The 21,953-nt window shown below is 37.1% G+C and overlaps 1 long non-coding RNA gene across 1 annotated transcript in view; it reads right to left on the minus strand.

Moving 5' to 3' along the window:
* The window catches only part of LOC115838631, a 94,274-nt gene extending 73,010 nt beyond the window's left edge, over nucleotides 1-21,264 (minus strand). The window contains exons 1-3 of the long non-coding RNA XR_004033691.1: nucleotides 21,141-21,264; nucleotides 18,433-18,546; nucleotides 5,070-5,153 (exon numbers count right to left, since the gene is read on the minus strand). This is a non-coding gene — a long non-coding RNA (uncharacterized LOC115838631). The remainder of the gene's footprint in view (nucleotides 1-5,069; nucleotides 5,154-18,432; nucleotides 18,547-21,140) is intronic.
* Between the last annotated feature and the right edge of the window lie 689 nt (nucleotides 21,265-21,953).

A 21,953-nucleotide genomic window follows, 5' to 3' on the forward strand; every position in this document is an offset into this window, starting at 1 on the left:
AATTGTAATGATAAACGTGCCTTCGTACTTACAATAGTGTGAGAATTGTTTTTATTTCTTTTTTCCTGAGATAGGATCTCGCTTTGTCACCCAAGCTGGAGTGCAGTGGTACAAACACTGCAGCCTCAACCTCCTGGGCTCAAGAGATCTTCCCACTTTAGGCTCCTGAGTAGCAGGGATTACAGGTGCATGCCACTATGCCTGTCTAATTTTTGTATTTTTTGTAGAGACTGGATTTCACCATGCTGCCCAGGCTGGTCTCAAACTCCTGAGCTCAAGTAACCCACCAGCCACAGCCTCCCAAAGTGCTGGAATGAAAGGCATGAGCCACCACGCCCAGCCAAGAATTTTCATATATAAAATACATAAAGAGATTTTGCACTCTAAGTAACATCCAGAACGCTCACTTATTTTTAAAAGTATCAACAATAAATCTGAATAGCATGTAATGTTTGTATTCCTTATGTTGTTAAACTGGTTAGATATTATAGTAAACCATAGGATGATGTTGTTACTGACTACGAGTTCAAAGGTGTCAGAGGTTATGTTTAAGGATGTATCTATGCCACTCTGACCTTCAAAGGCTAAGACTGAAAAATTCACATCTGAGTAACAGACGTTTTGGCCAAATTCTCAGGGTGAAGCCATACTTTGGTGTATCTCTAATTTGTACAAAAGACACTTTGAAGAAAAAGTCTCTGATACCTGGAATTGAGAAGAAAGTGAACACCAAAGACCACATTCACACCAGGAACAATTTAATAAGGAAAGACATCCTACTCCCTTGAGTAAATCAGCTCATGTATATGGGATTGAGCTGGGTTAACAAAGGACCCCAAGAGCAATGAGAGAGCAGAATCCATAGACATAAAGAAAGAATAGAGAAACACACCTTTTCCTAGCTTTGGTAAAAAATATACATATATATGCATATATAAATACACACATATATACATATATGTGTAAATATACATATGTGTGTATATATATACACGTACACACATATATATACTTATATATACACACATATGTAGATATACACATATATCTATATATATACACACACATATACATAATATATATATATATACTCACTACAGAAAGTTTATTTAATACATTTAACCATAAAACAGAATAGAAAGGAGTGGAAAATAGATAAGGCGGCAAAGGACTGGAATCTCTTCCCACTTCCGCTATTTATTGACTGTTCCACATTAACCAAGACACACAATCCATATAAGCCTGAGTTTTCCCATCTATAAAAAGTAGGTAATGGCACCTACATTATTAAACTCAAAAAGTACATGCAAGTTTTGCAAATTCTAAAGCAGTACATAAAATAGATTTTAGGCATTTTTCTCAAGTAAATTTTATTTTAAAAACCTATTCTATTCTGACCATTTCCTTACCTATCCAGTTTGCTTGATACTGTTTTGCTCATACTTATGTGTCATATTATAAAAACCGATATTAATAAGTACTATCATAATTTCCATTTTATATTTAAATAAACTGAGACACAGAGCTAAGATTACATGCAACATAACATGCATAATTTACTGAGAACTTACAAAGCTGAATCTAGGCCTTGGTGCACAATTACTTTGCTAAGTTAATGTCTCTGGTGCAAAAACATCAATCCTTGCCTGATAATTCCCTGAACTCATTGTTGAATCTTTTCATTCCATTAATATAAGTTGCCAAGATTTAAAAAAAAAAAACAGTTTGGTTAAATAGTAGAAAATGAAGCCTGTTGCCTAAAATATTTTTGTTTAAGTTGCTTGAATATTTATTGCAAAACCAGGGCTACCCCTAAGACAAAAGAGTTAATCCATTTGCATGCCTCAAAAGGTGCCAAAACTCAGTCTTAACAGCCCCAAATAAAAGCAGCCACATTGGGTTCAAAGTGAGCTGACTTACTTGACTCAACAAAAGAAGCCTGTTGGAATTGGTCAAACCCACATAAACATCAGAGATAACACTCACTACCCCAGAGCTATGCTTGGGACCAACTGGGATGGTTACATTCAAGAATTCACTGCAGAGTGACATTAGCAAGATGGCAGAATAAGAGCTTTCTACCATCATCCCCCTACAGAAACATCCATTCTGACCAATACCCACAAACAAAAATACCATCATGGAAGTACGAGAGTCCAGTAAAGAAGTTCTAGTACAGTGGTAGGGAAAAAAAAATCCAAGAATAAAGGCATTGAAGAAAGTAAGAACAATTTCACTTTACCCGTGTCACCCCTCCCCAAGGAAGCACAGTTCAGTGCCAAAAAGAGACCCTGTTGGGTCACCCAAGTTGGAAAGTGAGAGGGGCATGAGTGAGCACTCAGCTTTCCCAACCATGTGGGGTGCCTCCCAAGAGGCCCACTTCTTTCTCATTTCACCCAGCATATTGATGTGATCTGCATAGCTGAGTGGTTGGGAGAAGCTGGGAGCAAGGAAGAAAGGCCACAGACCTTGCTAACCACCCCATGGATTCCATCAGAGAGCCTGTGAGCTGCTTGGACCCAGGCTTTATCTGCAGAACAACAACAACTGGCCCAGGAGCACTCCAAATGCACTGAGTCCCTCCCCAAATGCTGACTTCCTGCACAACCTCATGGACAACAAGTGCTGTGGAATTGAGAGAAGGTATTCAAACTTCACCGTTTCAGAGTGCCATCCTAGAGAAAACAAATGAGAGGCTTTCATCACCCAGCCTGGCTTTGCAGGATTGAGAGAAGGCACACAATCTTGGAATTCCCACCAAGAGGGAACAAAAGGTATGAAGTGGGCATGTCCACAGAAAAAATCTGAGAGAGTCTCAAAATCCTTAGTTGGGCTGACTGGTAAAGATCTTTCTTTTCCAAAGCCAGTCAGTAAAGACTGTAGGAGGTGACTGCTTCTGCAAAAGTGAAGACAGCAACACTGGACTTCAGGGTACACAAAAATTCAAGAAAACAGGACATCATCAATGGAACCCCAAAATATTCTAGTAAGTGACCCCAAAGAAATTATGATCTATTAATTGCCTGACAAAGAATGAAAAATAATTTTTTTAAGCATCTCAGTGAACTACAAGAGAACACAGACAACTCAACGAATTTAGAAACATAACACATGAGGAAAACAAGAAGTTTGATAGACTTAGAAATCATAGAAAGAACCAAATAGAAATTCTGGAGCTGAAGAATATAATGAATGAAATAGAAAAATGCAATAGAGGGAGTCAATGGTAGACTTGGTCAAGCAAAAGAAAAAATCTGTGAATTTGAAGACAAATCATTTGAAATGGTCCAGTTACAGGAGAAAAAAATAAAAAGGAGTGAAGAAAGTCTATGGGATTTATAGGACAACACCAAGAGAGCTCACATTAGCGTTACAGTGCTCTCAGCAAAAGAAGAGAAAAAGGAGAAGAAAGCTAATTTAAAGTAATAATGGCTGAAAACTCCACAAATCTGGAGAGGATATGGACATACAGGTATATGAAGCCTGAAGTCTTCAAATAGTTTCAACCCAAAGAAGACTTCACAAGGACACATTGTAATCAAACTGTCAAAAATCAAAGACAAAGCATTTTGAAAGCAGCAAGAGAAGAGAAGCTCATCAAATACATGAGAATTCCCCATAACCGTATCAGCAGATACATCAGCAGAAACAATGCAAGCCAGGAGACAGTAGGATGACATATTTAAAGTGTTGAAAGAAAAAATAGAAACCTGCCAACCCATAATACTGTACTCAGAAAATCTGTCCTACAGAAAAATGAGGAAGAGATAAGGACTTTCCCAAACAAAAGCTGAAGAAGTTCATTTCTTCTTCAAGAAATGAAGGAACAAACAAGGAATAGATATATTTATATGAGACAAAATAGACTTTAAGTTAAAAACTATCACAAGAGACAACATCATTATTTGATGATTAAAGAGTCATCCATCAAAAGGATATTATAATTCTAAATACATATGCATCCAATATCAGAAAGGCTAAATATATCAAGCAAATATTATCAGCTCTGAAGGGAGAAATAGACAGCAATATAATTATAGAAGTGGACTTTAATACCTTACTTTTGACAACGGATAGCTCATCAAGACAGAAAATTGATAAGGAAATACCACACTTCAACTACTCTTTAGACCAAACGGACCTAACAGGATATGCAAAACATTTGATTCAACAGCAGCAGAATGCACATTCCTTTTAATCACACATGGAAAAATGGAAACCCTTATACATTGTTAGTGTGAATGTAAATTGGTATAGTCATTATTTTTTTAAAAAGCATAGAGAGTGCTCAAAAAATTAAAAACAGAAATAAAATACGACCCAACAATCCCACTTCTGGGTATATATACAAAGGAAATGAAAACAGTTATGTCAAAGAACTTGCCCTTGCATGTCGAAGAACATGCACTTGCCTGTTCATCACATTATTATTCACAATAACCAAGATACAGAAACAATCTACTTGTCTGCCAATGGAAGGCTATATAAAGAAAATGTGATACACACACTATAGTCTCTGCTTACTCCCTCTTATTCACAGCTTTACTTTCTGGGGTTTCAGTTACCCCTAGTCATCCATGGTCTAAAAATAGATGAGTAAAGTACAATGAGATATTTACATATATATAGAGAGAGAAAGACCACATATACCTAACTTTAATTACAGTCTATTGTTATAATTGTTCTATTTTATTCTTAGTTGTTACTCTCGATTTCTTACAGGGTCTAATTTATATATTAAACTTTATCATAGGTAATTATGTATAGGAAAAAACCTAGTATATATATATAGGGTTTGGTACTATCTGTGGTTTCTGACATCCCACTGGGGATGTTGGAACACATCCCCATGGATAAAAGAGGACTACTGTATATATAATGGAATATTATTCAGCCTTAACAAAAGAAGAAATCCTGCCATTTGCAACAATGTGAATGAATATGAAGAACATTAGGCTAAGTGAAATAATCCAGACACAAAGAGACAAATACTGAATGATCTCACTCATATATGGAATCTTAAAAAACAGAATACAATAGAAACAGAGAGTAGAAGAGTGGTTACCTACCAGTGGTCAAGGAGTAGAGGAAATAGGGGGATGCTGGTCCAAGGGTATAAACCTCCAGTTATGAGATGAGTCAGTTCTGTAGACCTAATGTACAGGATGGAGATTACAGTTAATAATAATGTTATTAAATACTAAATTTGCTAACAGAGTAAATCTTAAGTATTCTCACCACACACACTATTAGCTTGATTGGGATGATCATTTCACAATGTGTACATATATTAAAACATCACATTGTATACCTTAAATATATACAAATTTTATTAGTCAATTAGTCTTCATCCTTCTGAAGAAGGAGGAAGGGAGGGAGGAAGGCAGGAAGAAAAGAATGAGGGAGGGAGGAGGGAAGGAGGAAGGAAGGAAAAAAGGAAGGAAGGAAGGAAGAAAAATAATGGGAATAAGCAGTAAAAATAATTAATAAAACAAACTATAATATGAACTGCTCAGCCCAAGCTAATTAACAGGTTGCAACCACCATTGGTAAATGTCCTGTGGCACCTGAGAAGCTATTCGGTGCCATCTGCTGGTGTGGTGCATCACTGCAGGCTGAGAGCTTGCTTTGCACCTTTATGAAACACTTTAAACTTGCCTGCTTAAATTATCTTCGAATTATAGAGTTGCTATTGTTTCTAAGTTGTTTATCTTCTACATTCATTTTCCTGTTACTGCATTGTCATTCTCGTGTCAGTAGTAAGTTGTAATGTCTTAATGTTTACAAATTCAAGAATTTTTAATAAAATAGTAAAGCACAACTTGAATGAAGAGACCAAAAAGTAAAAATCATAAAATATTCCACTCCACAATGGGTATGTGTAGGGACTATCCCAAACATGACAAAAAGATCCTGAAGCCTTCTTCTAATATAAGCATAAGGTGGGGGGTATGAGGTGCTGGGAGGCTGGCCTAAGACTCTGATCCTTTTATGACAACATCAGGTGATATGCACAGTGATGTTAACGTAACCCCCACTGACATAGAGGAATGGGTACGTTCATTATAGTTGAAGGCTGAGGTCACTTAGACTCATTCTCAGGAGTTAAAGACTGTTTTACTTTCCTTTTGCTCCTCCAACATGGCTGGAGCAAACAGTCTGGGATCACAGAAGGGAAAGCTCCAGGCCTGAGTTTTACATAATTAGCCTAAAGAGGGAAAACCCCAAGCCTTGGCTCAGGTATATCCCAATTGCTTTAGGTCCCAAGGAAAGAATGGACAAGAATTATGGCATTAAGGGAGCCAAAGAGAGTGGGGAGCAATTTGGTGACAACTCCAGAAACTTGCCAATCTACCCATAAAGGCTCATAGTGGTAGGACTCTGGTGGCTGAGTCTGTGTAGTTCTGAGATTTAGTATAGGAAATCACTTGGATAACATACTTAAACCATGTCCTACAATTCAGTTTTCATTTGTAATAAGAACAATACACAAAGATTTACTCTCTATTTCCCCCATCTACAACTTGGAGCAATATAAAGTTGCGAGCCAATTAGGCGTGTCTGCCCAGCAGAGCCGAGCTTTCCCATGGTCTGAATTCAGGGGCACTGAGAAGTGGGGAGCCATGTTCTCCAATCTAATTGGTTTGTTTTTGAGACGGATTCTCACTCTGTGGCCCCAGCTGAAGTGCAGTGGCACGATCTCGGCTCACTGCAACCTCCGCCGCCCGGGCTCAAGCAATTCACATGCCTCAGCCACCCGAGTAACTACCACCAGCAAGCACCACCACGCCTGGCTAATTTTATTTTTTAGTAGAGATGGGGTTTCACCATGTTGCCCAGGGTGGTATCAAACTCCTGAGCTCAGGTGATCAGCCCGCCTCGGCCTCCCAAAGTGCTGGGATTACAGGTGTGAGCCACTGCGCCCAGCCTCTCCAATCTAACTTATGTCAGTCAGCAAAAGAGCCAGTCTTTTGATCCTGAACCTTCTGACTATTTTGTTTCTCTCAGTTGGTTTAGATTCAAGAGGAGAACCCCGTCAAACCCTAGACTTGTGTCCCAGTCCACTGCTCAGTAGATGTCTGTGACCATGAGTCAGCGATTCAATCCAAGTCTCTGTTTTCTCATTCACAAAATGAGGATAACAGCACAAACTACCTCTAGAATTGTTTCGCAGGAAGATGTTATAGCCGAAGGAACGTTCTTGCTGAGTGACTGGCACACTGTAAGTACTCAAGAAAAGTTGCTTATTATAACTAAATATTTTAAATTCATTTTTATACTTTATTGTTATAATTTTAATCTTTGCTGCAAAAATTTATTGCTCTGTTTCTTTTATAAACCCATTCTTTCAGCACTGACATCGGCTAAGGCCCCAAACCCATCTCTACCCCAATCTCTGTGGAAAGGGATTTGAGGCATTAGCTGATATTGGTGAAGATGGGTTTGGGTATTAGCTGATGTCGGTAGAAATGGGATTGGGGTATTACTGATACCAGTAGAGATGAGTTAGGGGCATTAGCTGATATCAGTGCTGAAAGAACTGGTTTAAAAGGAAAACACAGCACTAAAATTCCAGGGCAAAGATCGAAATTGGACTATTGTCAGAACATAGAAAATAAGAGAAATCCAATTGTATAAAGGAAGAAACAAGTTTTACAATGTGTGTGTGTGTGTTCTAGGAGGGAGTGCAAGAGTCAGGTAAATCAATACCTTGCAAATTGCTAGCACTCAGAGGTTGGCAGGTTATCACTTCCAGAGAGAGAGGAGAGAATAAGCAGGCTTTAGAAGTATGCTTTCCAGGAACACCACAAACAGGTACAGATGGTGCCCATGTAGGGACGCTAGGCTACAGATCTAGTAGATAGAGACAGATATTTGTAACAAAGACCTGTTGGATAGGGTGCTATGGCTACTTCCCTACTATATATGATCACCCCAAATATTTCCTGCAAGGTTAAGCTGGAAGTTTTTTATATGATGTTGAGGAAAAGCAGTTAGTGCATATGAATGATGACGATGATTATAATATCTGACAATACCACCTAATATTTATTGATTCCTATGTACTAAGCTAAACAATATACATACCATATCTTGTTTTATCTTCATAACAATCTTATGACATGGATATAATTTTAACTCCCCCATTTTGCAAATGAGACAACTATACTCGGAGAAGTTAAGTGATTTGCCCACATTCTCATAGCTAGTGATTTCTAGATTTGAGATCTAAACCTGGCTTATTTGAGAGGGAGAAAAATTCTTAGATAAGATATAAGAAATTATTCTGTAAAAATACAGTGGCAGAAGGAAACCACTAATAAGAAGTGGATTTTGAAAGGTCCCAACAACAGAGAAAAAGAGAGAAAGCTTTATACTCAGAATTATAGATTGATTTAAAGCTCTTTTGTAGATTATTTTGAAAAGGCTGAGAAAAGAAAACTATTCCCTGCTTTCAGAAATGCTAAGAAAAATTCCAAACACCACAGGAATAAGAGATGTGCAATGGTTATTATAATATTTTTTTTTTGAGACAGAGTCTCGCTCTGTTGCCCAGGCTGGAGTGCCATGGTGAGATCTCAGCTCACTGCAAGTTCCGCCTCCCAGGTTCATGCCATTCTCCTGCCTCGGCCTCCCGAGTAGCCTGGACTACAGGTACCTGCCACCATGCCCGGCTAATTTTTTTTTATTTTTTAGTGGAGACGGGGTTTCACCGTGTGAGCCAGGATGGTTTTGATCTCCTGACCTCATGATCCGCCCACCTCGGCCTCCCAAAGTGCTGGGATTACATGGGTGAGCCACCGCGCCTGGCCGTGCAATAGTTATTAATATCTCCCTACTATATTCACAGAAATGGCCATGGAGTCGCCTGGGGACATGTACTTACTTTTCCTTGAGCATGTATCTAAGAGAAGCTGGAGAGTCTACCAAAATTACCAAACCTGCTAATTCACAATGGTACAAATAACATATCCAGGAGATATATAATTGTGAAACTAAGTAAATTAGAAGTCATGCTAATTTTCATTACTTTCTGTTGATAGCCATAGCTTTCAAGATAAACGGTGTATAATAAAGTAAATTATTAGCCATACACCTGGTGTTGGCAAAAAGTCTTGGTTCTCTGAACCATGACCAACAGCAGTACAATGAATACTTTCAAATGGATTACAAAGAAAAGTAAAGCAGTATTATAAAAAGCACTGTGCTCACACACTGTAGAGAAAATAAGAATAATAATCTTTACCCTAAAAGTTGCTCATTACACACAAAAAAAGTATTTGTAAAATATATTTTCTAAGACATATAGCAAAAAGCAGAGCTTTTAGGTTATAAGAATTTACTATGCCAAATTTATATCAGATTAAAGTATCTAAATAAAAGCAATGCATTTTTTTAGCAAAATACAACTGATCAAAATTACCAAGACATAGAACACCTAGAAAGACTATATTTATGGAAGAAATGCTATCAGTAGTCAAAATTTACACCTAACTGAAGCCCAGAGGATTTTTTAAAAGATAAGTTCTATTGAAACTTAAAATAATAATTCTGGTGCTAAACTATTCCAAACACGTTTTTAAGAGTTGGAGAATGAACTGAATACAAATTCCTGCTGCCATTTACTGATTCAACTCCTTAGAAAAGACAATGTTTAAAGGAATAAATTCACAAAAGGCCTGTAAAACCAAAAGGTACACCAGTGATCATGAAGGAGTCCATGAAAAAAATATACATATAGGATTGGGTTAACAGAAGAAACCATTGTCTAAAGCACATGAGAGGACTGTGAGGAAAGGTACCATGGCTCTGGAGGTAGTTCAAGTTAAAGGTAAGGATGTAGGGGGTTAGAAAGACCCCTGGCAAAACATCTAGGTGAGTGGTTAAAGAAATATATTTTAATTGTCCGCATGGGTTGACCCCACAAGATGATCACATCCCATGTTCATTTGTGTCAAGAAGTAGCCAGCAGAACATCAATCTTCAGGCTAAAATTATGAATACAAGTATTGGGGCAAGAAAGGACGGGCAATGTATTAGATAACTTACGGCACCCAAGAAGAAACAGGAAACCCATACCCTCCAAAATAGGTATACCTCCTTGAAGTATATTTATGGTTTCCATACCCCAAATCACCTGAAGCAGGATTGTTTCCCCAAAGAAAACCACATCCACCAAAAACAGAATAGGGAGGGTCTTATATAAAAATGAATGCACAAGCAATAAACACCCAATATTAGGCCGGGCACGGTGGCTCACGCCCGTAATCCCAGCACTTTGGGAGGCTGAGGTGGGCAGATCACGAGGTCAGGAGATCGAGACCATCCTGGCTAACATGGTGAAACCCCGTCTGTACTAAAAATACAAAAAATTAGCCGGGCGTGGTGGTGGGCGCCTGTAGTCCCAGTTACTCAGGAGGCTGAGACAGAATGGCATGAATCCGGGAGGTGGAGCTTGCAGTAAGCCGAGATTGCGCCACTGCACTCCAGCCTGGGCAACAGACAGAGTGAGACTCCATCAAAAAAAAAAAAAAAATATTTTGGAAATTCATTACAAAAAAAGACACTGAATTCAACAAACAGAATACTAAAAAACTAGTTAAAAGAGCAAACTGAACAATTAATTAAAATAAATCAAAGAAATAGCCTCAGAGTATTATAATGGAATATCATGTGAATTAAATAAGAACAGGTTAAAAATGAAGAACTAAGAAAGTAGGTTATGCAATTACTATAAAGACCCAATTGATAGGCCAGATAGTCCATCAATTTGAATCACTGGAAGAGTGACTAAATTAATCTGAAGACCTAGCTGAGGACTTCTCTCAGAATGCAGTGCAAAGGTATAATTAGAGAATATGAAAGGAGAATTAATAGAAAGGGAAAATTAATGCAGATATTTTGAAATCCAATAGGAGAAAACAGAGAGAATTTTTTAAGAAAAATTTAAAGGAAATAGATAATTAAAAAAAATTTAAATAGTCCAAGGACTGAAAAATGACAAGTCTTTTCAGATTGAATAGGCATAGTGAACACTGATCAAGATAAATAAAGATACCATGCCTAGGTACCTAAAAATAAAATTGTCAAAAACCAGTGTCATAGGTTGGGTTTCCAAGGCAGCAAATTCAGAATCTGAGATGTGCAAGTAGGATGTTTTCTGGAGACTGCTCTCAGGGACACTTGTGAGAAAGCAAAGGAAGCAGGACTAAGCAGAGGGAGAAGTTGAACAGAAATGCAGTTGCAGAAGTGGCCTCAGCAGATCTCACAGGGAGCTCTGAAGGTAATAGAAGGTCCTTCAGAAATACAATTACATTTTAACAAAATTATTGGAAAGACAAAAACTGTAATGTCAGAAAGCAGATTATTTGTTGCAAGGGAGGGAACTGACTACAAGGGAGATAAGGGAACATTTTAGGGATTATGGGAATTGTCCTATATTAGAATTATATACATTTGTCAAAATGCATTTAATAATATACATTAATTTAATAACTTTTATTGTATGTAAATTGCACCTAAAGTTTATTCTAAAAAAATGAGTTATGAAAAATAGAAATGTAAGAACATTGGAGGATCAATCTAGGAGACTCATTATCCAATTAACAGGCATTTCAGAAGGACACAGAAATCCCAAGATGAGAGTTATGCACTTGGTTTAGAGTGGGTTACCAGATTACACCAAGATTCACATGCAGTTGTGGATAAATATACAAAGATCCTGTGTATTCTTTACCCAGTTTCCCTCAATGATAACATAATACAAAAGTATAGTACACTTTTACAACTAGAATGTTAACATTGACATAATCCACCAATCTTAGTTTTATTTGTACTTACTTATGTGTATGTGTGTGTGCATGTGTATTTAGTTCTATAAAATTGTATTATATGCACTGATTTATGTATCTACCACCACAATCACTTATCTGTTTTCCATTTTAATAATTTTGTCATCTCATGAATGTTACATCAATTAAACAATATAATATGTAAACTTTTAAGATAGGCTTTTTAAAAATCAGCATCATCATCTTGAGATTTATTCAAGTCCTGTGTATCAGCAGCCTGTTCCTTTTTATTGTTGAGTACTATTCCATAGTATGGATGTACCATGAAGTGTTTAACCCTTCACCCACTTAAGAATATCTACATTATTTCCTGCTTGGGTTATTATCAATAAAGCTGCATGAAAACTTTCATGTACAGGTGTTTGTATAAACACAAGTTTTCATTTTTCTGAGATAATTGCCCAAGAATACAGTTGCTGGTTCATATGGTTAACTGCATGTTTTGTCTTCTAAGAAACTGCCAAACTGTTTTCCACAGGGTACCTTTTTATATTTCCATTAGCAATATATAAGTAACCCAGTTTCTTTACATCCTCACCAGCATTTGGTATTATTTCTATTGTATTATTTCTATTTTTTAATTTTTAAATATTCTGATAGGTATGTTGGACAGAATTTAAAACAAAAACCTTATGTTCATCTCAATAGATGCAGAAAAAGCTTTTGATAAAATCCAACATGGCTTCATGATAAAAGCACTCATCAAACTAGGAATTGAAGAAACATACCTCAAAGTAATAAGAGCCATCTATGACAAACCCACAGCCAACAACATACTAAATAGGCAAAAGCTGAGGGAAGCATTCTTCTTAAGAACTGGAACAAGACAAGGATGCCCAATCTTACCACTCCTATCAACATGATACTGGAAGTCCTAGCCAGAGCAACCAGGCAAGAGAAATATATAAAATTATCCAAATAGGAAAATAGGAAGTCAACCTCTCTTTGCTGATGACATAATTCTATATGTAGAAATCCCTAGAGACTCTGCCAGAAGGCTCTTGGAACTAATAAACCACTTCAGTAAAGTTTCAGGATACAAAATCAATGTACAAGAATCAGTAACATTTCTGGGGCCGGGCGCGGTAGCTCACGCCTGTAATCCCAGCACTTTGGGAGGCTGAGGCAGGTGGATCACGAGGTCAGGAGATCGAGACCATGGTGAAACCCCGTCTCTACTAAAAATACAAAAAATTAGCGAGGCGTGGTGGCTGGCGCCTGTAGTCCCAGCTACTCAGGAGGCTGAGGCAGGAGAATGGCGTGAACCCGGGAGGCGGAGCTTGCAGCCAGCCGAGATTGCGCCACTGCGCTCCAGCCTGGGCGACAGAGCGAGACCCTGTCTCAAAAAAAAAAAAAAAAAAAAATCAGTAACATTTCTATACACCAATAACATTCAAGCTGAGAGCCAAATAAAGAATGCAATTCTATTTATAATAGCCACAAAAAAATGAAATACCTAGGAATACATCTAACAAAGGAAGTGAAAGACCTCTACAAGAAGAACTACAAAACACTGATGAAAGAAATCATAGACGACACAAACAAATACAAAAACAGTCCATGCTCATGGATTGGAAGAATCAATATTGTTAAAATGGCCATACTGCCCAAAGCAATCTACAGATTCAATGCTATTCTTATCAAAGTACCAACATCATTTTTCACAGAATTAGAAAAATACTATTCTAAATTTTGCATGTAACCAAGAAAGAGCTGAAGTAGCCAAAGCAATTCTAAAGAAAAAGAACACAGCCAGAGCATCACATTACCCAACTTCCAACTATCATAAAAGGTACAGTAACCAAAACAACATGGTACTGGTACAAAAATGAACACATAGGCCAATAGAATAAAATAGAGAACCCAGAAATAAAGGCCTACTCCTACAGTCATCTGATCTTTGACAAAGTCAACAAAAAAAGGAACAGGAAAAAGACTCCCTATTTAATAAATGGTGCTGGGATAACTGGCTAGCCATATGCAGAAGAATGAAGCTTGACCCACACCTTTCACCATATACAAGAATCAAATCAACATGGATTAAGGATTTAAATGTAAGACTCCAAACTGTAAGAATCCTAGAAGAAATGGTGTAAGAAGCACCATTCTGGATATTGGCCTTGGGAAAGAATTTTTGACTGTCTCAAAAGCAATTACAACAAAAATAAAAATCAACAAGTGGGATGTAATTAAACTAAATAGCTTCTGCACAGCAAAAGAAACTGTCAACAGAGTATACAGATAACCTACAGAATGGTAGAAAATATTTTGCACTATAATCTAGCAAAGGCCCAATATCAAGAATCTGTAGGAAACTTAAACAATTTAACAAGCAAATATATATATAAACTCATTAAAAGTCAGCAAAAAACATGAACATGCACTTCTGTAAAGAAGACATACACGTGGCCAACAAACATGAAAAAATGCTCAACATCACTAATAATCAAAGAAATGCAAATCAAAACCACAGTGAGATATTACCTCACACCAGTCAGAGTGACTATTATTAAAAAGTCAAAAAGCGAACGATGCTGGCAAGGCTGTGGAGAAAAGGGAATGTTTATACACTTTTGGTGGGATTGTAAATTAGTTTAGCCACTGTGGAAAGCAATTTGGAGATTTCTCAAACAACTTAAAACAGAATAACCATTTGACCCAGCAATGCCATTACTAGGTATATATCTGAAAGAAAATAAATTATTCTACCAAAAAGACACATGCACTTGTATGTTCATCACAGTACTATTCACAATAGCAAAGACATGGAATCAACCCATCAATGATAGATTGGACAAAGAAAATGTGGTACATATACACTATGGAATACTATGCAACCATAAAAAAAGAATGAAATCATGTCCTTTGTAGCAACATGAATGCAGCTGGAGGCTATTACACTAAGCAACTGAACACAGGAACAGAAAACCAAATACCACATGTTCTCACTTATAAGTGGGAGCTAAACCTTGGGTACTCATGGACATAAAAATGGCAACAATAGTGGGGACTACTAGAATAGGGAGGAACGGAGGGAGTAAGGGTTGAAAAACTATTGGGTACTATGCTCACTCTGGGTGATGGGATAAATCATACCCCAAACCTGAGCATCACTCAGTATACCCATGTAACAAATCTGTGCATGTACCCCCTGAATCTAAAATAAAAATTGAAAATATTTAAAAATTACAAAAAATTTAAAAATAAATTAGTTGGGCATATTTGTGTAAACCTATTTCTAGGTTCTTTATTGTATCTCATTGATCTACATGTGTCTCTTTCCAACTGTCTTTCTCAATTTACTGGCTTTTGTAAGTAAAGTTTTATTGGAATATAACCAGCCTATTTATTTACATATTGTCCATGTCTGTTTTTATATACAAAGGCAGAGTTGAGTAGTTGAGACAGAGATTGTATGTCCCATAAATCCTAAAGTATTTAATATGTCCTTTACAGAATATCCATTGGCCTCTGGTTTAAAGAACAATTGCTCCAAATAGAAACAAGAAGACATAGGGTTTTAGGAAGGAAATCTCCAGAAAGAAAATGGACTAACAGTTTAACTGATGTGTTTTGTCACATTAAGAAGAGTTTCATGGTTAGAAGAATTTGTGCAAGTACATAAAAAATTAAGCAACCACAAAAGTTAATTATTAACACCAACAAAAATGTTATTAGGAATGAAAAATAAATCATAATATACCATGTGATTCATCTGTGAGAAACATTTATATGATCCTAGTGTGGAAGGCAGAATGATGCTCCTCTTCCTCCAAAGATGTCTATGCCCTAATCCCCAGAATCTGTAAATATGCTACCCTTTGTAGCAAAGGGGATTTGCAGATATAACTAAGAATCTTGAAATGAGAAACTATTCTTGATTATCCAGTTGAGGCTAATGTAATTTCAAGGGCTCTTCTAAGAGAGAGAGACAGAAGGCATATAGTGAGAGATGTGCAATTAAAACAGAAGCCAAATAACCAAAGAGAGATTTGCGGACGTTACATTACTGATTTTGAACATGGAGGACGGGGCCAGAGCCAATTCTGGGCCAGATAAATTCTGAGGTACACAGAGATGACAGCTGAGAAGAACTTGAAGCAAAATAGGAGAAGGTTCAGTTCTGTGCACACAAAATCACATTGCTTGTGATTCCATATGTCCTTCCTTCTTGCATGCATACCTATCACAGAATTCACATTACGGTTTTTGTGTTTGAAGGAAAAACATACATCATTTTCAGAATCAGTGCTTGTACTAGTTGCCAGGATCATTTTTGTGACACCCACCCCGACCAGAGACTTTGTAAAGCTAAGAAGTGTTTTCTCATATATTTATATATATAAATATATATAATATATATTTATATATAATATAATATATAATATACATATATTTATATATTATATATTATATATAAAGTATATTATATATAAAATAATATAATATTATACTTAAAGTATATATTATATAATATATTATATATACTTAAAGTATAATATTATATATAATATATATATTATATATATATAAAACCACAACAGTAAGAATATATTTATATTATATATAAATATATAATATATATTATATTATATATAAATATATATTATATATTATATATAATATATATAATATATATATATAATAATATAATATAAATTATTATATATATAATAATATAATATAAATTATATAATATATATTTATATATTTTATATTTATATATTTATTTATTTATATATTTATTTATTTATATATTATATATTATTAATATGTATATAATATATATATAATATTATACTTTAAGTTCTAGGGTACATTGGTCTTGAGATCTCTCTGTCCAGAGGGACCATAAGCCAAGATAGCCACTCTCTAGGAGAACCTAATTGGAGAATAAAGTTAGGTTCAGTTGTCTGCGTCAGGGGAGACACAATGAGGATGTGAAACAAAAATGCATGAAACTGAAGAGAACTGAACTGAGATTTGAGCTACTTCCCATGAAACAGGGTTTGCAGTTTGAGCTCAATCAAGTAAACTTTATTATTCAGAGGTCCCAGAGAGATTAGGGGTGCTGATGAGAGACTGACAAGAAGGCTATAGATATCAAGGATCTCAACCAGAGGGTGGGGAGTGAGAGAGAAAGGGTGAGGGAGAACCTGTGGGGCTATGCCATTATTAAGACCCATAGACATTATCATTTATGCTTTCCTGAAGGGGCTATGGATCATCTAGTTAAAGAAAAACATTCAGCAAAGGGGGAAACTTATTTATATGACTCTGGTGTTGACCATAGATTTTATCATGGTCAGCAGCTATTGAGTGTGTTGGGCTTGGGGTCAGTGAGTTGAGGAAGAAGGAGGCTATATAATAAACAACCACATAGGGAAAGGAAGCTTTAACTAGGTCAAAGGCAATGGAATATGACTGCTTCCAACTTATATCAGGTCTAAAAATGGATGTCAAGGCAGCAACTATATAAACAAACTTACAACATACTTGTTAACAAGCCTTTCTTGTGATTCTGATACGTGCTAATGTTAGGAAACAACTGCTATAAATGGAAATTCAGTACCATATATAAGGTTAATATAGAATATCTTCGCTGTCCTTTTTAACTTAAAGTTCTATAACCGCATGATTTAATGAGATGCAGTAAGGAAGTTTGGCTGGCTGAGCTAGACTTCAGCTGTTGTTAGTGTGGGCAATGTATTTTTATGAACCATGGACACAAACGCTGCTGCTCCTGGGTTCAAGTGAAAAAACACAGTACAGAGTCTCAAAAAATTCCCGGACTCTACCTAAAGCCTAGCACTATTATGGCACCCTAAGGATCATTAGGTTTGTTATCATAAAACAGTAACCATTTCTGAAGGCAATATTACGTGGAGGGTTAAAAAAAAAAGCCGTGAAAGCCACAGCAATACTCCCTCAAGTAGCTTTGCAAGAATTGCTTGTCAACCAAAGCAGAGAGGGGTGGAAGAGGTAGACACAGTGAGGTCAACAGACTGGTTCAGAGGCATACTTGAGGCATCCATTTGGGGATGATTACCAACAGGACCTTTTGGTGGTGGTGGGGGTGTGCAATGGAGGAGGATTAAGTTTCTGCTTGAGCTAGTAGACGACTTTGGAGTGACTTAAAATATGGCAATAAGGGCAAAGAGTATCTTCACTTAGCATAGCCTATTGCCATTGAGGCTTAAAAACTCTGCAAAGGACTGGTCTAGTGGTGGGAAAAATAGATGGCAAAAAATATATATAAAGGCTGACAATGTTACTTTAAAAAGCAGATGTGGACACACTGGTTACTGGCTATTACATTGCTCATTATAGGACAGAAGTGAATATCATGGTTTCAACATCAATATGTTGCAGCCCCATGGCTTTATTCATTCTTGTGGAGTACAAGGAAAGAAATTTCCATTCTGCAGTCCACTCAGGGGTGAGGGATGAGAACCTCACTGGAACGTGAGTCACTCTGATGGCAGCAGGTGGCAGTTAGGATCCAGTGGAAGAATTGTACAGACCTGGAATTAAGTCTCAGATTACTGGCTCACCCTTCCGGTGACCCTGAGAAATTTACTTGTCCTCTTTGGCCTTCAGTTTCCTCATCTGTCTAATGGAGACCATAATGGTCTCAACTGATAGGACATGATTGTTGCTGCTATTCTCTCCAACCGGTTTGACATTTTATTTTCTAAAAGGAAATAGAAAGTTTCTTAGTTTATGATTTTCCTCTTCTCTAGAAGGCATTATTGATAAATTCTGAGGTACACAGAGATGACAGCTGAGAAGAACTTGAAGCAAAATAGGAGAAGGTTCAGTTCTGTGCACACAAAAGATTAGTGAAGAGCACCAAAACTACCACATTGCTTGTGATTCCATATGTCCTTCCTTCTTGCATGCATACCTATCACAGAATTCACATTACGGTTTTTGTGTTTGAAGGAAAAACATACATCATTTTCAGAATCAGTGCTTGTACTAGTTGCCAGGATCATTTTTGACACCCACCCCACCAGAGACTTTGTAAAGCTAAGAAGTGTTTTCTCATGCACTGCACTAGTCAAAAGAGTGGTCTCATTTGAAAATCCACCTGGCCAAGGTAAATCTATCTCCGTATGAAGGTAACTTAGATTTGGGGATACAGCTAGAGCATGCTCAGGGAATTTGTAGCTGTACACAAATATAAATCTCATTCTTTTTTCTTTCTCAAATTTTGCCATATATTAACCTTCAGTTTTTCTCCCTCTTCCTGCCCAAAATGGATCTTGGTGTTTTTGACATTGCTTCTAACTCTACTTTCCACACCTTGGATTAATAAAATGTGATCATTCCTCCCTTCTCTTCATCCTTTCCTTCCTCTCTCCTTCTTTACTTTCCCCTTCCCTTCTAACTTCCTTCACTCCTTCCTTGTAAATTTTTCAGTGTATTGCAAACTTTCAGTATAGTTTGTGAAAAGATGAATTGAATTTCCATGTGCTGACTGCTCAGTTTAAGAAATACAATTTTACAAACAAAAATAAGCTCCCTGGTTACCGTCTCCAATCCAGTTCCTCTCCTCCTCCCTACCAGACGCATCCACTACCATGAATTTTGATGTTAATCATTATTATGAATGAAATTAAAATTTTACCACATATGTATGTAAGCAGCACAATATGGTAATGTTTTGAAGCTTTTCAAACTTTATATGCATAGTTTCGTACCATTTAAATCCTGCAAGTTCCTTTTTTCTCAACATTTTGTTTTTGAGAAAGAGCTTTCTTTTTTTTTGTTGCTAAATGACATTTTAAAAGCTAGCACGTGCTTCTATCATTTATAAGAAGTGGCACTTCAATACCCCAACTTAGAAATAATCTCACAACAAAGAACAATCCTTTGTTTGTTAAACTGTACACATGTATGTTTATAGGAGGTACTGCCTTGGTTTTGTTATTCTATCTAAACTTGGTGAAAATGCCATTCCAAGCCAAAAACAGTGTACAGGATAGCAATGCTCATACGCAGCACTGCTGACCTCTTTAGTGACATCTCTGAGTCTGTGCATTCTTTCAGGGATCTGTGAGGAATCCTTAGCAAGAAAACCAGGACATCTTAGGGTCTTGGCTTGGAGTTAACATCAAAGGTACGTTTTGTCTCTGCCCACATTTTGTCACCATGTACACATGTACCAAAAACAGAGCTCCCTCAACTCTATGAGGAAGTTAAATTTAAATAGTGTATTAGTTCATTTTCACGTTGCTATAACTTCCCTGAGACCGGGTAATTTTTTTTTTTAAACTGGTTTAATTGACTCACAGTTCCACATGGCTGGGAAGACCTCAGGATACTTACCGTCATGGTGGAAGGGGAAGCAGGCATGTATTACATGGCGGCAGCTAAGAGACAGTGAGCAGGGGAAATGCCAGATGCTTATGAAACCATTAGATCTCATGAGAGCTCCCTCACTATCATGAGAACAGCATGGGGGAAACTGCTCCCATGATCCAATCACCTCCCATCAGGTCCCTCCCTCGATATGTGGGGATTACAATTCAAGATGAGATTTGGGTGGGGACACAGAGTCAAACCATATCAAATAGGAATTTTCTGGTAAATGTGAGAATAAGAGTCTTCTAGATGTATGAAGAAAAGGTTGAGACTCCATTTTCTTTCCAATTTCCTTTTTACTTCCTCCTCTTTTTAAACTCATCTCTTTCAAGTCAAACATCACAACTCACATTTCTAGTGCACCCTTGTTTTACTCTTTTTCTATTTGCTTTTCCTTTTGATGTGCCTTTCTCCTTCCCACTTACATTCCCCTGTTCTATTTCTATCTATGGGCAGTAGAATACAGTAACTAAAGACACATGCTCCAGACTGAGACCCATGCTCAAATCCTCCTCCTGCCACTGGCCATTGTTATGATTTTGACAGATTATTTATCCTCTCTCTGTTCCAGTTTTTTCATCTATAAAATGGGATAATTTTACTACCTGCCTCAGGGATTAGTATAAGAAGTAAATAAAATAATATCAATACTAAAACACTGGGCACAGTGCCTGACCCAGAGTCAATTCCCCAAAGCTGTTAAAATCATCACCGTCTCTTTCCTCTGTATTTTCCATTCTCTCTGAATTCTCCTCAGCTAATCCTCCACATGCCTTTATTCACCTCACCTCCTCTGACTCCTTTAATTTCAATGCAGGTGTGTTCAGGCTCCCTTTCTCTAACAGAGAGGATCCAGAAATGGGGCATAGTCCTGACAAGAAACAGCAGCAGGTTGTATCCATATAGTTACAAACTCACCAACATGGATGATCAGGCAGAGACAGGTTTTGTGATTTGCTCCATCACTAAAGTATGCTCCTTGTCATTCCATTATGGTCCTGCTCTGAAGGATCATGTATTGCTCCCTGAGGCACACAGAGCAGCAGAGGCTGATTTGAATATTAAAAAAAAAACAGAAGAAAGAAAACCTGAATAAGCCAAACCAGACGATCCCACATGAACACTAATCGCCATCAATCAGACCTCAGTACATTCACAACCCGCCACCCCCAGGATGGTCCTCAGAGGGGTCATCTCAACATCCTGCTGAAGGTGAGAGAACTCCTGGGGGAAAGGAAAAGGTGTATGTGGGGGCAGGAGCAGGGGATTTCCTATAGGCTAGGACTGCAGGCAGCTGATTGAGTAAGGGTAACCAACTTAACAATGGGATCTAGCTCATCAAGTTCATCTGGGTCAAGGTGTCACTTCTGCTCATCACCCAAGGGAAAAAAGGGGTAACTGCTCTCTAGAGAATAACAAGCCCTTTATCAGATCCTCCTAAACCATCTCTGAGAGTGGCCTCAGTACAAAATCATGACCTCAACTGTGCCTGGACCTGAATGCATTAAAAATAGAAATGTAACCCAGACAAGTAATTTGAAATTTCCTAGTAAATCTATTTTAAAAGTATAAGGAAATAAGTTAAATTAATTTTGATAACATATTTTATTTAACTTAATACATTCAACCTATAATCATTTCAACACAACATCAACATAAAGATTATTGAGATATTTTATATTCTGGTGGTTTTTGCTTTGAAATCTGGTGATCACTTTACACTTAGAGTGC

This window comes from Nomascus leucogenys, chromosome 15, assembly GCF_006542625.1.
Source record: "Nomascus leucogenys isolate Asia chromosome 15, Asia_NLE_v1, whole genome shotgun sequence".
Lineage (NCBI taxonomy): Eukaryota > Metazoa > Chordata > Mammalia > Primates > Hylobatidae > Nomascus > Nomascus leucogenys.